Source organism: Vigna radiata, chromosome 4 (assembly GCF_000741045.1).
Source record: "Vigna radiata var. radiata cultivar VC1973A chromosome 4, Vradiata_ver6, whole genome shotgun sequence".
In the NCBI taxonomy this organism is placed as follows: Eukaryota; Viridiplantae; Streptophyta; class Magnoliopsida; order Fabales; family Fabaceae; genus Vigna; species Vigna radiata.
The window spans coordinates 6,855,134-6,867,974 of record NC_028354.1 but is presented as its reverse complement, the minus strand read 5'-3'; the positions used below and the strand labels follow the sequence as shown (position 1 = coordinate 6,867,974).

The 12,841-nt window shown below is 30.0% G+C and overlaps 2 non-coding genes across 2 annotated transcripts; both read right to left on the bottom strand.

Annotated features, from left to right (window-relative positions):
• Window positions 1-2,235: 2,235 nt before the first annotated feature.
• On the bottom strand, window positions 2,236-2,316 carry TRNAL-AAG. Its single transcript has one exon. It is a non-coding gene; the product is annotated as a tRNA-Leu (tRNA).
• A 2,719-nt stretch (window positions 2,317-5,035) lies between these two features.
• Window positions 5,036-5,116, bottom strand: TRNAL-AAG. Its single transcript has one exon. It is a non-coding gene; the product is annotated as a tRNA-Leu (tRNA).
• Window positions 5,117-12,841: the final 7,725 nt, after the last annotated feature.

The window sequence follows — 12,841 nt, the reverse complement described above, 5'->3', positions numbered from 1 at the left end:
AATGGGAGGAACATGTGAAAAAAAAAAAAACATGATTTGCACTACTTCAACTTAAATCAACAATAACATTTAAATTTAAGATTTTTGTTTTTTAATATAATTTAATATTTAAAATTTATGAGTAGATTGATGAACCAATATGACTCACCATAAATTCAATAGAGAAAAATCAATTTTTTAGTAAATTGAGTTTATTTTTAATCTATGCTAAAATTTATCATTTTTTTTAAGTAAAGTCACCTAAAATTCGTAATAAGTCACATTGACTTAGAAATTTTAACTCATCTTATCATCTTTGTTGAAAACTTCTAAGACAAGTTTAGACTTAGTAACAATGTAGTCCATATCTACTGGAAAAAAAAGGTAAGAATTCTATATCCCAGCCTTCGTTACGGAAATAGGAAAACCTAACATAAACTTTCCACATATGTGAGAAAAGAAAAAGAAAACTTGTTGCTTTGAGGAAGATATTTTCTCCACACTTTTGAAAAAAAGAGAATACGAGGCTTTAAATTACATTAAAATCCACAAATTTTTCTTCAAAAGGCAATAAAGGAAGGGTAAAAATGGCAAAAGTGCACTCATATTATAGTAGCAAATTGCATACACCACAACCATAATAATTGACATTGACTTGAAATAAGAAACGAAGTGTGTGTGTGTATTTGTCAGAGATTATTAGTTGTGAGTGAAATGCACTTTAAAGATTTTTATTTTCCTCTTGAAAATAGATTAGTATTATTGATTCAAATAAAAAAAGAAAAAATGAATTTATATTTTCTGTTAGTATTTTCTTTTTTGTATATACACATTTAATTTTAAAACACAGTTTCTTGAATTAATTATGCATCAAATAAAACAAAATTGTGGTGGTTGAAAAGAAATTTCAAAGAAAATAGAAAAGTAGTATTCAAGAGACAATCACTTGTCTATTTGGAAGTTACGCGTAATTTATTGGAAACTTCTAGCTTTTGGGAAGAAAGCCTTTTTGCATAGCCAATTAGATTCATTGGCGAGAATTTTTTTTATTGAACCTAAACTTGATATTATCAAGATGTCTTTGATGATTCTTAGGTAAACTTATTTTGTCTAAAACGTTTATGTGATTAAAAGTGATAAAAAGTAACATTTTAGTTTTATTTTAGCTTATTTAACTAACCTGTAAATTTTTTGTTTTGGTTAGTGAGGTTGAGTTAGTCTGAATACTTTCACAATTTCTTCTTAAGCGTTATCTGGTTATTTTCTTGAGTCTTTTTTGTTCATTGTTTGGAGATGTACTTGTCAAAGGTTTTCTGATGTTTAAATCAGTTGACTATCCGTACGAGAATTCAACAAAAACATTAATAAATACACAGTAAAAGTGAATCACCTACCTCTTACCAACCTGTATTTATATTTTTCGTCTTACGCTTATGATTAGCCAAATCTTAATCATAATCCAATCTCAGTCCAATACCTCTAATTATTACTTATCTTGATCTTTTTAGGAATATTTAATTATGAACTATGTTCATTTTTTATCATCTGACTAGATTGATCACAGGATGACTTTATAGCCATCCAACTTATACGATACACTTTTTCTAAAAATAAAAATATTAAACAAAAATAATCTTACCTACAGAACAATTTTAAGAATCTTCATCCAAACAACAATTTTATAATTTATTTTATGTAAACTTATAATAATAATGGAGAAAACTTGAAAAAAACTAAATAGTAAATTTAGAGATTGTCTCATATACTTTGGGATTTAAGTTTGAAATTTTATTTATTTTTTAGATGAGATAAATATAAATACTCTTTTTGATGATAAACAATTATCTATGCGGGACTCAAAATTCTATCGTCCATGCAAAATTCAATTATTAATATAAAAAATCAAAATTATTATGGTGGCCGAAAAGTTTCAGAAAGAAAAATGTCAATTACCATTTATATGTGTATATTCTTATTTTTGTATGAGAAAATAATTTAGAAACCTTTGTTTATAGTTTGATTCCAAAAGTGAGTAATTTACATTAAAAACAACTCAAATAAGAGTAATAATAGAAATTTATATATAATAATACCAGTAATGAAAATAAACACATCGTGTGAGACAATATTCAGATCTCGGACCAAGGTTATGCTGAAGCAATCTCTTTGAGCCTATTCTAAATGATAATCCAAAACAGGCCCAAATCACGAAAAAAGCCAAATAAGCCCATGATGGACAGAAAAAAAAATCTACAGTGTTGAGAGTGGGATTTGAACCCACGCCCTTTCGGACCAGAACCTTAATCTGGCGCCTTAGACCAACTCGGCCATCTCAACGAATGATGTTTGAACTTTAAATAAAACATACAATAATTTAAAATTGTAGAAATTTTAAAATCGTAGAAATTTTAAAACATACAATAAAACGACTTAATATAAGAAAACAGTAGAAATTTATATATTATAAAATTTCATACCAAGCTCCGCTGACTCATTCTGTTTGGGCTGGAAATCAAATGGTACAGGAGTGTTTAGTGTTTGATCGTGTGCTTCCAAAATTAATGCCGTATAATGTTTAAACTTTTTTTGGTTCCTAAGTTATGAACGGATGTTCTGTTTAGTTTCTGCTTTTAAAAATATAAACTTTTCATTCTTATGTTATAAAAAAAATGTATCAAAGAAGTCATTTTTTGACTTGAAATACTATTTTTGGTTGTTTTTGTACTTTGACCATGAACATAAAAAAATAACTCATTTGATACATTTTTTATAACTTAAGAACCAAAGATTTACATTTTTAAAAACGGGAACTAAACTGAACATCTGCTTATAACTTAGAGATCAAAAAGAAGTTTGAACCTATCTATAATTAGGAAGATTTTAATATATTTTTTTAAAACACATAAAAGTGATCAAAGATCTCTGTGTGTTAGTATTGTGATTATTCACACAATTCTTTACATTGTGTTACACTTCCTTCTCTGGTTGAATACTATGACCATAAATTCATAAAAAATCATATTTCTGTTTAAAACAAAACTTCAGATATGGACATCAGATGAATATATAATCGGATATGAGCACTGCAATTCTTTTTTTAATCTAAATTACTTTTATTAATTTTAATAAGTTTATAAAAATTATTTTATATTAATGAAAAATTATATTATTACGTTATAAACTCATAAAAAGTCATACAGAATTTTAAAAATAATTATGAACTAATAAAATAATTAAATAAGTAATATAATTTAATTTTTATTTAACATATCGGACTTTGACATTTGAAATTATACGCATCGGATATCCACGTCTGATTTATTTAGGTACGGTTTTCAATATGCAATAGGTTTATGGTTTATCTAAGCTTATTTTTATTAAAAAATAGTTTTATTAATTTTAATAAATTTATAAAATAATTAAATAAGTAATATAATTAAATAAGAAATCGGGTGCATGGATGTAGGGTAGAGCATAGAAGGGTGCAGGAATGCATGTTTTCTCATAAGAGAAAAAAAGGAGGTGTAGTGAATGGGCATTGAAATTTTTAATAAACAAAATTTAATAAATAATCACTTTATTAATTAGAAATATTTAAAAAAATTGAAAACACAAAATGAAGGTTAAATATGCTTTTAGTCCCTGAAGTTTCACCGGTTTTTGGTTTTAGTCCCTACATGAAACATTAATGGCATTTCGTCCTCATAATTTTGAAACTAATATTATTAGTCCTTAAAATTGGACGGCGTTAACTTTAGCAAACGGCAAAACCACTTCTTATCCTGCTGTCATGCCACGTTTTACTTTCCTTTAGTATTCTCTACACGTCAAAATAAAATAATAAAAAAAGAAAACCTAATAGATACGACGGTGGAAACTTGTGGCCGTCGTCACTGGCCACCTCGAAGGTGGAAACAACCATAGTCAGACCCAAACGCCGAACGAAACCAAGCTCTCAAAGGTACGAGCTCAAGAAACCCAACTCAGATCAACACGAAGAGTTGAAACCCCAGACCCAAATTCAAAAACGAAAACTTTACCTTCTCAAATACTAAAAGAGAAAAGAGGATCAGAAGCTCCAATTCACGCCTGGAATCAAGGTAGACGAAATAAAATTCCTAGCCCAAAAGACAAATCAGAAAAGAAACCCAAATTTTGAAAGCCTTGACCTCCAAATTCCCAATTTCATAAACCCTAAATTCAATCTTAATTTGAAATCCCCATTTCAAACCCTGGCTAAAAAAGACGAGACCAAAACCAACAAGGGAGAAACAATAAACCAAATTCCGAAATCAGAAACAAGATTGGGAGCCCTAAATTGCACGATTGGGATCGCGATTCACTCCGTTGTTGTCTTCGGTATCCCTCGCAACGGGTCGCTGCTGCTTTCGCCGGCCACCGTCAAACAGAGACCCTCGCCGTGAAACGCAAAAGCCCTCTCCCTCTGCAAGACGAACCAAAAATGGAGAAAGGGAAGGAAGTCTCCCTCCTTGCGTCACTAACCAGCACAGAGGGAAGGAAAAAAACAAAACGACCAACACGCCATCGTCGTGCCATAGATGTTTTCCCCAAGGTTGGGTGGTTCGCGAGAACATAGATGGAGAAGAAGCTTGAAGCTTCTACTTCGAAAGCGTTCGAGAATGGCATGACGTGTTCCTGCACGATTTGGATCGGAAGGTGGAGAAGGTTTATGCGGAGGAGTTTCTCTGCCGGAAGCCACTCTCGTGATGACGCAGCTTTCTGTTAGGAAATAAATGCTTAATTTCATTCCAAATTAAAATAAATGCTATGTGGCAAGCAATGTACAGAGAAGTCGTGGCAGAGCCGTTAGCCACCTCACCAAAAAATGACGAAATATCATCAATGTTTCATGACTAAAACCAAAAATCAGTAAAACTTCAGGAACTAAAAATATATTTAACCCCACAAAATGATATGCTTGGAGGTGCAGGTAAAACACCCATGATATGGTTCATGAGAGGCCCATATATTTTATGACCCAAAAAAGAAAAGTAAAATGAAGCCCATATTGATGGACCAAAGAAAACAATTTTAATGTTGAGAGTGGGATTTGAACCCACGCCCTTTCGGACCAGAACCTTAATCTGGCGCCTTAGACCAACTCGGCCATCTCAACTGATGGTGTATTATGCATACGTTAATTTATAGATTTTAAGCTCCAAATTTCAATGGCCCATTTACATAACTTGTTAGAATAACAAATTTGCTCCCACGTTAACTTGGATTAGTGGTGTTTTTAATTTTGAACCTTCTTTCAACAAATTTTAATTATGGTCTCCAACATTTTAAGTTTGTAAGAGGTTTTTCTTATTTGTTTTCCAAAAGCTTAAAAACTATAATCCTCTTCGAGCTTTTTTTTTTTCTATTAGAGTTTTAAAAATATATATCTAGGATTAAAATTGGTTTTTGAATTGATGCAAGAAGCTTGAAATACTACATTGCGTATCTATAAATGATATAAATAGAAAAAACACAAAAACACAATTTTAGTTAAAGCAAAAAGAAATAAAAAATTAACTCAAAAAGGAAAAATGAAGGACATTTGTTGTCTCTTCAAATGCATAAGCATAGTTGCATACTTTTTAAATGCATTACTTTAAATCTCATATTCACATTTATCTTCATCAATGTTTTCGTTGTGCTTTGTTATTATCACGAGTTAAACTCTTTACTTTCTCTTTTCTCTATACTTTCTCTTTTCTTTATGTATTTGGAGTACTTTTGGCATGTTCTTCTTCTATGTGTTTATGGATTTTGAATATTTATTTAACATTCAAAAACTATTACAAAGAAGAAAATATATTACAATGGACATTTGTGGTTTGTTATGATGCAATTTAGGTGTTTATCTTTATATAACTTTTATGACATTGAGACAAAATTTGTGTTTCGGTGGGTTTTTTCTTATTATCTTCATATATATATATATATATATATATATAAATTGTGGCATGCATGCATAATGTCATTTTTTTATATAAGTTATTGAGAATAAAATCTTAGTCAATTTAGATTTTTGTTTATTTAGTGTAAACATTTAAAAAATAATATTTTAGAAGTAATAGTGATTTAAAAATAGTATGATTATATTATTTTAAATTTTGAAATATTTTAATATAAATAGTTTTGTTATGAATGAATGTCATTATTTTAAAATACACAATTTATTTAGAAATCACTTTTTTAAAGTTTGTTGAAATTTTTCTCAGAGTTATTTCCTTGTTCATCTGATTGAAGAACTGAGATAATGATTAATGCAACGAACTCTTCAATTTGGATCGATAAATTTATCCATTCACGTAAATTGAGTTGCTACTGTTTGTTTTTTGTTATATGTTGCATGTGAATCTTTTTTTACTTTCATGCGTCTTTTTAGTTTTCGATATGAATCTTTGTTGATCAATGATTTTAATGATGTATCCTAATCGTGTTTGTATTATTTATAGATAGACAGAACATAATGTGAGTTTGAAAGATTTTGAGATTTCTTAGAATAAGTTCATCTATCTCTCAAGCAATATAAACTAATTGCATTTGTTTTTTTAGTTATAGATATTTTGAAATATTATTTTGTATGATTGAGCAGTATAGTAACGTTTGATTTAATGAATTTGATTGTATTAGATCTTTGTTATGTTGAATGGTTTAGGTGAGTTTTGTGTTTTTAAATGAGATAAATAAATTAATGTGAGGGGTTGGATCCCTACCCATATTCATAATTTAATGGCAGGGTGTTGGGGGAAAAGTTGTGTGAAAAGGGAGAGTAGAAGTCATGAAAAAATGCACACAAAGTTTGAAGGATAAAGAGAAAAAAAGTGTTATGGGCACTACTCAAGTGACTTTGGTATTGCTTTTATGATGCATCCTTAATAGAGTCCTCAAGATGCCTTTTAAGCCCTAAAAAGGCAAAAAAACAACTTATTTTCTTCTCTTCTCAACAATTAAAAATCAATGCTAACATTAGCAACTTGCAAAAGCACATAATGTCTGAGTGACTTTTCTAAAAGCTATTAAATTGATTTGATATGAAATGCTGGGTCTTATTGTAAACTAAAATTACTACTTTATATCATTATTCATTCTTCACACCTCACACTGTTTCCTACCTAATTATTCACTTAAGACTCTTATTTTTAATATTTAATATCCACTTTCTTTCTCTTTCATATATTATTATTTTTATCCACAATATAATTAGCCTCTATTTTTTATATCATGGATTATTAATTTGATCTATGCAAAAGAGCTTTTAAATCCTATACGTGTAAACACTATTATTACCACCATTGCCAAAACTTCTTTCCATACCAAGCTTTCTTTTTACATTTATTTTTAGCATATACAACGATACTTCATATTCATGGTTTTTATGAGAATATCTACGAGAGATACACTATTAATGAAATATAAAGATTTATTATACCTCTAACTCAAAACTTTTTATATTAATATATCATCAGGTTAAATATGAACATATCACTTGCCAGAAAATGAGTATTTAACTATGATATTATTAATAGGTCTTTCAAAAAATTTATTAGGAATATAATAATCTGAAAATTAAAATATCCTATTTTTTTTACTTTAACTTATTGAAATTATATTGTATTAGTCTAAATTGGTTAGTAAGACGAATTTTGAACTCTAATATTATTGATTGTCTTTTTAATAGATTTATCGAATATACAATGTTTTGGGTATGAGATGAGAAATCATAGTTAAAATATTCATTCATATTTTTCTTTCAATTTTTCAATGTTGTCTTAAGTATCCGTTACAAGGTTATGTTCAATCTTTAATATTCAAACTCCGTGGTAGATACCTATCAAGTTAGTTATGTGATTGATTGATTATCACAGTAAAGTCTTAAATTTATAATAAATACAATCATCTATCTTTTTATCTTGATATTTAAAGGTTTTGAAATAGATTTCTAATTAATGTTGACCTAATCACAGTCCAAAAATTGATAAATACTTACTTATAAATATGTTGGATTCATAACTTGGATGGCTAATAGATGGTTGACCGAAAGATTTGTTGAGTAGTCATCCGAGTCATAGAAATTTGAAATTGAGAATGACTCTTTTACATAATATTTGTCTAGAAACAATCAATAAGAGACCAATTAATGATACGATAGAGACAATATCAATAAAACATTAGCCTAATCTAAATTAAGAATTTACACTTTTTTAAAATAAAAAAAAAAAAAAAACTTTAAAACAATAAATTTATAAATTATCTTTTATACCATGTTCTACTTTCATATTTTTATAGATATATAGTTTTATAAGAATAAGTACCAAAATCAAACAAAAACAATTTTACAGCAAAAGTAATGATTAACCAGAAGATGTATAAACAGTATAAAACTGTTTTACAGCGTCCATTTTCTGATAAAAGAAAATTTGAATTTGAACCTAGAATGCAGAATCCTGCAGTTACTGCAAGAATCAGGATCCTACTAGTCTCATTTTAGTTTTACCAGGTTTGAGTTCACTAGTTGGAAACTAACATTTTACCGCAAATATCTCACATTCTGTGATGCACATGCCATGATGAAAAAAGGTAGCAAAAAAATCTCTATAGCTTTTCTATGAAAAAATTATTATTACTGGTAGCATGAATTCACAAGAATTTCTTTTTATATTGAAATAAAAGGAATCATTTTAGAGGGATCTACCGTGAATTAATCTTGGGGAGAAATGGACAAAAGTTTGGTGTGTCTTCTTGCAAGCATGAGGCATGACATGCCACATGACATCCTGGAAAATTGCAGACTGGTGAGTCAACATGAGTTGTCCATTTGTGGTACTATATATACATGTAATTACCAGTAGCAAAAATCAAATCATTACCAACTATAAACTGTTTGAGGCATGCCATTCCCATTTCCCAAAGTGAAAATCATACATATATTCAACTCATTCCAATAAATGTGTGGATAGAAAAAGTTAATACACTTGAAAGAAAATATATATTTCATAAAAGAATTTATGGTGCCTTCAAACTTTATACTAATTTTTATACTAATTATTTCGGGTGTAGGGTAGATACAAACATTTTTTTGGGTTAGTTTAGTTGTCTCGAATACACTTATTCAATTTTATTTTTTTTCACATTCTCAATGTTTAAATTCCAAAACGTACTGTCAAGTTAGTTATTTAATTGATAAGATGTTAAAGTAAAATTTTAAATTCATAATAAATGGAATCATTTATCTTTTTATTTTCGAGATGAATTTATGATTAATAAAGTCATAATCAGAATCTAACACTTAATAAAGTAGTGCTGTCAAAACGGGTCTGGTTTGACTCGGCTCAGCTCACCACGGATTGTTAACTTAGTGAACCAACTAAACTCGATTCATTGATTAACGAGCCTGAAAATTTGAACCTGGTTCAACCTATCACGAGCTGGTGGATTAAACGGGTTGGCTGACTCATTTAATTATAATTTTTTTAAAATAAAAAAATTACGAACTTTTTGTAATTCAAATGTAAACAAATTTCACTTCCAAAATGATGTTAAACTCAAGACAATTCAAAATAATAAAAAAAAGTACAATACGATCCACATATAATGAACCAGATGATATTTTTTAGGATTTTATAAGATAATAAATTAATAAAAATAAAATTAGGTGGATTGGTGGACCAAAGCGGACTCACTACGGGTTTAACCTGGATGAGTCAGGTTTAAATGACTCAGATTGAAAATTGGTCCACATAAAAAAATGCATTTTTTTTTTCTAACCTAACCCAACCCTAACCCATGATAAACCGGATTAGCCCGCAGATTGTAACTCATTTTGACAAAAGTACTACTATTTGAAGCTTATGAGTAAATAGACATTGACTATTCAGTTATACGATTCACTAATGGTTTAAATCCTTTTTTGTCCCTAAGTTAAGTTCTGATGTTCAGTTAAGTTTCCGCTTTTAAAAATGTCAACCTTTAGTCCTATGATATAAAAAATGTATCAAATCAGTCATATTCGTTAACAAATCACAAGTTTTTCATTAAGTGATTTGTTGTTCATAACATACATTTTTCATATCATAGGGACTAAAGGTTGACATTTTTAAAAGCAGAAACTTAACTGAACATCAGAACTTAACTTAGGGACAAAAAAGGATTTAAACCTTAATTTATAGATTTTTTTTTTCTATTCAACTTTCTCATAATTTAACTTCAGATTTAATTTCACATTTGTATTATTGTATTTCTAATTGTACATGATTTTATCGTATTTAATAATTTTATACAGTTCGGGAGTCAAAAGCTTTAAGACAGTTTAAATATATATTTTTTTTCTATATCTGTCTTTTTAAAGACAAAACCAAAAAAGTATAAATAAAGGAAAATAATTAATGCCAAAACATAATTAATCTTCCAAATGGTTATGAAACACTGCATTAGTTTTTCTTCACCAATGTTTCTCTTGTCCTTAAAAGATGCTGGAATCTGATCCACCCACCTTAATTTGTTTTTCATGGTTTCGGACATTCTTTTTCTGATAGGACTTTGTTCAACATGGCACAATAGAAAGAAGAAAGAGACATCATGTCATGATTCCAATCATGGATGCTAATGACCTTTTGAATAATCCAACTCAATTCTCTAACTAATTTCTTTACACAATTAAACAAATATGCTGGTGCCGAATCCCAATCCGACAGTGCCTTTTCCTTTAATTTCTTTATGTTTGTAGGAAGAGACACCAAGATGCAAATCCTCCAAAAGAGAAGCACAATCTTTGCCTCAATCTAGCTATCAATTAATTACATGCAAAGGACAAATCACAAATAAGACTCTCTAACTCAGAATTCCAAAGTGGAGTAACAATCAGCTTCACAATTTCCCATAACACAGTGCACTTGGTGAGAGACCGAATCTACCATATTTTAGAGGCACACCGCTATTGATGAACCACTATCAGGATAAAAAAGATGACAGATACATTCAAGCTTCATAAGCTTGCCAAATATCACATTCAATAACTTCCAACACCACATATAAAATTAGAGTCAGATTAAAATATTACATGGATTAACTCATAAAAAGCAAGCATAAAAGAGCAGCGGATGAAAAAAAACACAGAGAACATTCGACATTAATAATACTGCCAAAGAAGATAAGAACATAGTCTAAAATGTGTGAATTAATTTAAGGATTATTTATTAGGTTTATATATAGGAGAAGGATTATTGAGTTAATACATTACCAATTATACAGTAGGACCCGAACGATCACCTATAACACTTTATAACAGATAGGCTGGACGACCAACAAGGGATGGAAAGCAACGCCAATGCTACCAACAGATTACCAATTGTACCGTAGGATCCGAATGATCACTTATAACACTCCATAACAGATAGGTCGGACGACCAACAAGGGATAGAAAGCAAGGCCAATGCCACCAACAGACGAAGCCGAGTGATCATAATCGACCACAGTCTATGAGCAGGTTTTCATGTGAGTAATTAAGATAAACAATGATTAGAGACGATTGGGCTCTGATTAGGCTTAGGTTAAGGTTTCACTAATCCCAAGTCTATAACAAAAACTATAAATAGGTCAAAGGTAAGAGATAGATGTTTAAATTTACTGTGTATTTATTGCTAACATTTAGTTACACAGTCATTGACTTAGGCATTGGAAAACCTTTGATAGATATACTTGCGGACGGTGAATAGAAGACATGGAACATGAGCAACTACCGAGTGAAGTCTAAGAAAAATTGGACAAATGCTTGGAAGTGACTCGACCTCATATCCAAAACACCAATGAAAACTGAAATTAATTACAGAAATTGACATTACTCTCTACTCAAAACCTTAAAACAATATATTAATAAGTCTTTTCCTTTATATAATACTTTATTTTCTCGTTTTTAATATAAAACTTAAACTTACACTTGTACTATCATTAATTACTGCTTGAGCATGAATGAAAAATTTGTTTGTAAGAAAGGGAGGGTAAAGTGTGACAGGTGTTGAATGGCAGTGGTAAGAGATGAGGTTGGAGAACAGCTGTGAGTGTGTCCTAAACGTTGACTTGTTAGCACTGTCAAAGCACAACTACATGGGTGTTTTATGAATGCTTTTTGGAGTGTGGTTGGACCACTACTATGGCAGACAATGACTAAAGCACTTCCACATACATCATATAGAAATAGTAGTTTGGTCTGGTCTGATCACATTGGCATGGAGAGTAGTATAATATAATAATAAGATGGTGACTGGGCCCAGTTCATCAGGTATTGGAATTGTAATGGAACTGCTTTCTTTTGGGAACCTTCACGTGAGTAACAAACATTGACCACTTTCCTTGCATGTATATGTATTTATATCTATTTTTTCTGATGCTTGTTGGAGCCAACACCACCCAACTATCTCTCCTCTTTATACTTTCCATCTCCCAACACCCTTTTCTTTCTCTCTCTCTCATTCAACACCTCAACATGAAGCTTAATCTGCTGCACCTTGGAGCTCTCTTCTTTTTCCTTTTCTTCTTAGTTTCTTCATATGCTCGGCCACTATCTACTGAACATGGTAATTAATTAAGCTGTTCTTTTGTTGCTGATCCCTCTATGGAATGTGTTTTTTTCACTGAACAGAACTTGGTTTCTTTAGGGTGGAACAGATCAAAACTGAATGAGGTGTCTGGGAAGGAGGACTTTGCTTTGGAGTTGGAAGGAGGTGAATCTTTTAAGGTAGGAAACATAAGATCAAAACTTTACATGTTTAGTAGATGCTTTTGGTATTTTTCTTCTATCAGACTATATAAACTTATGCTAATCTCTTTTAATGTGAATGCTTATCAGTACAAT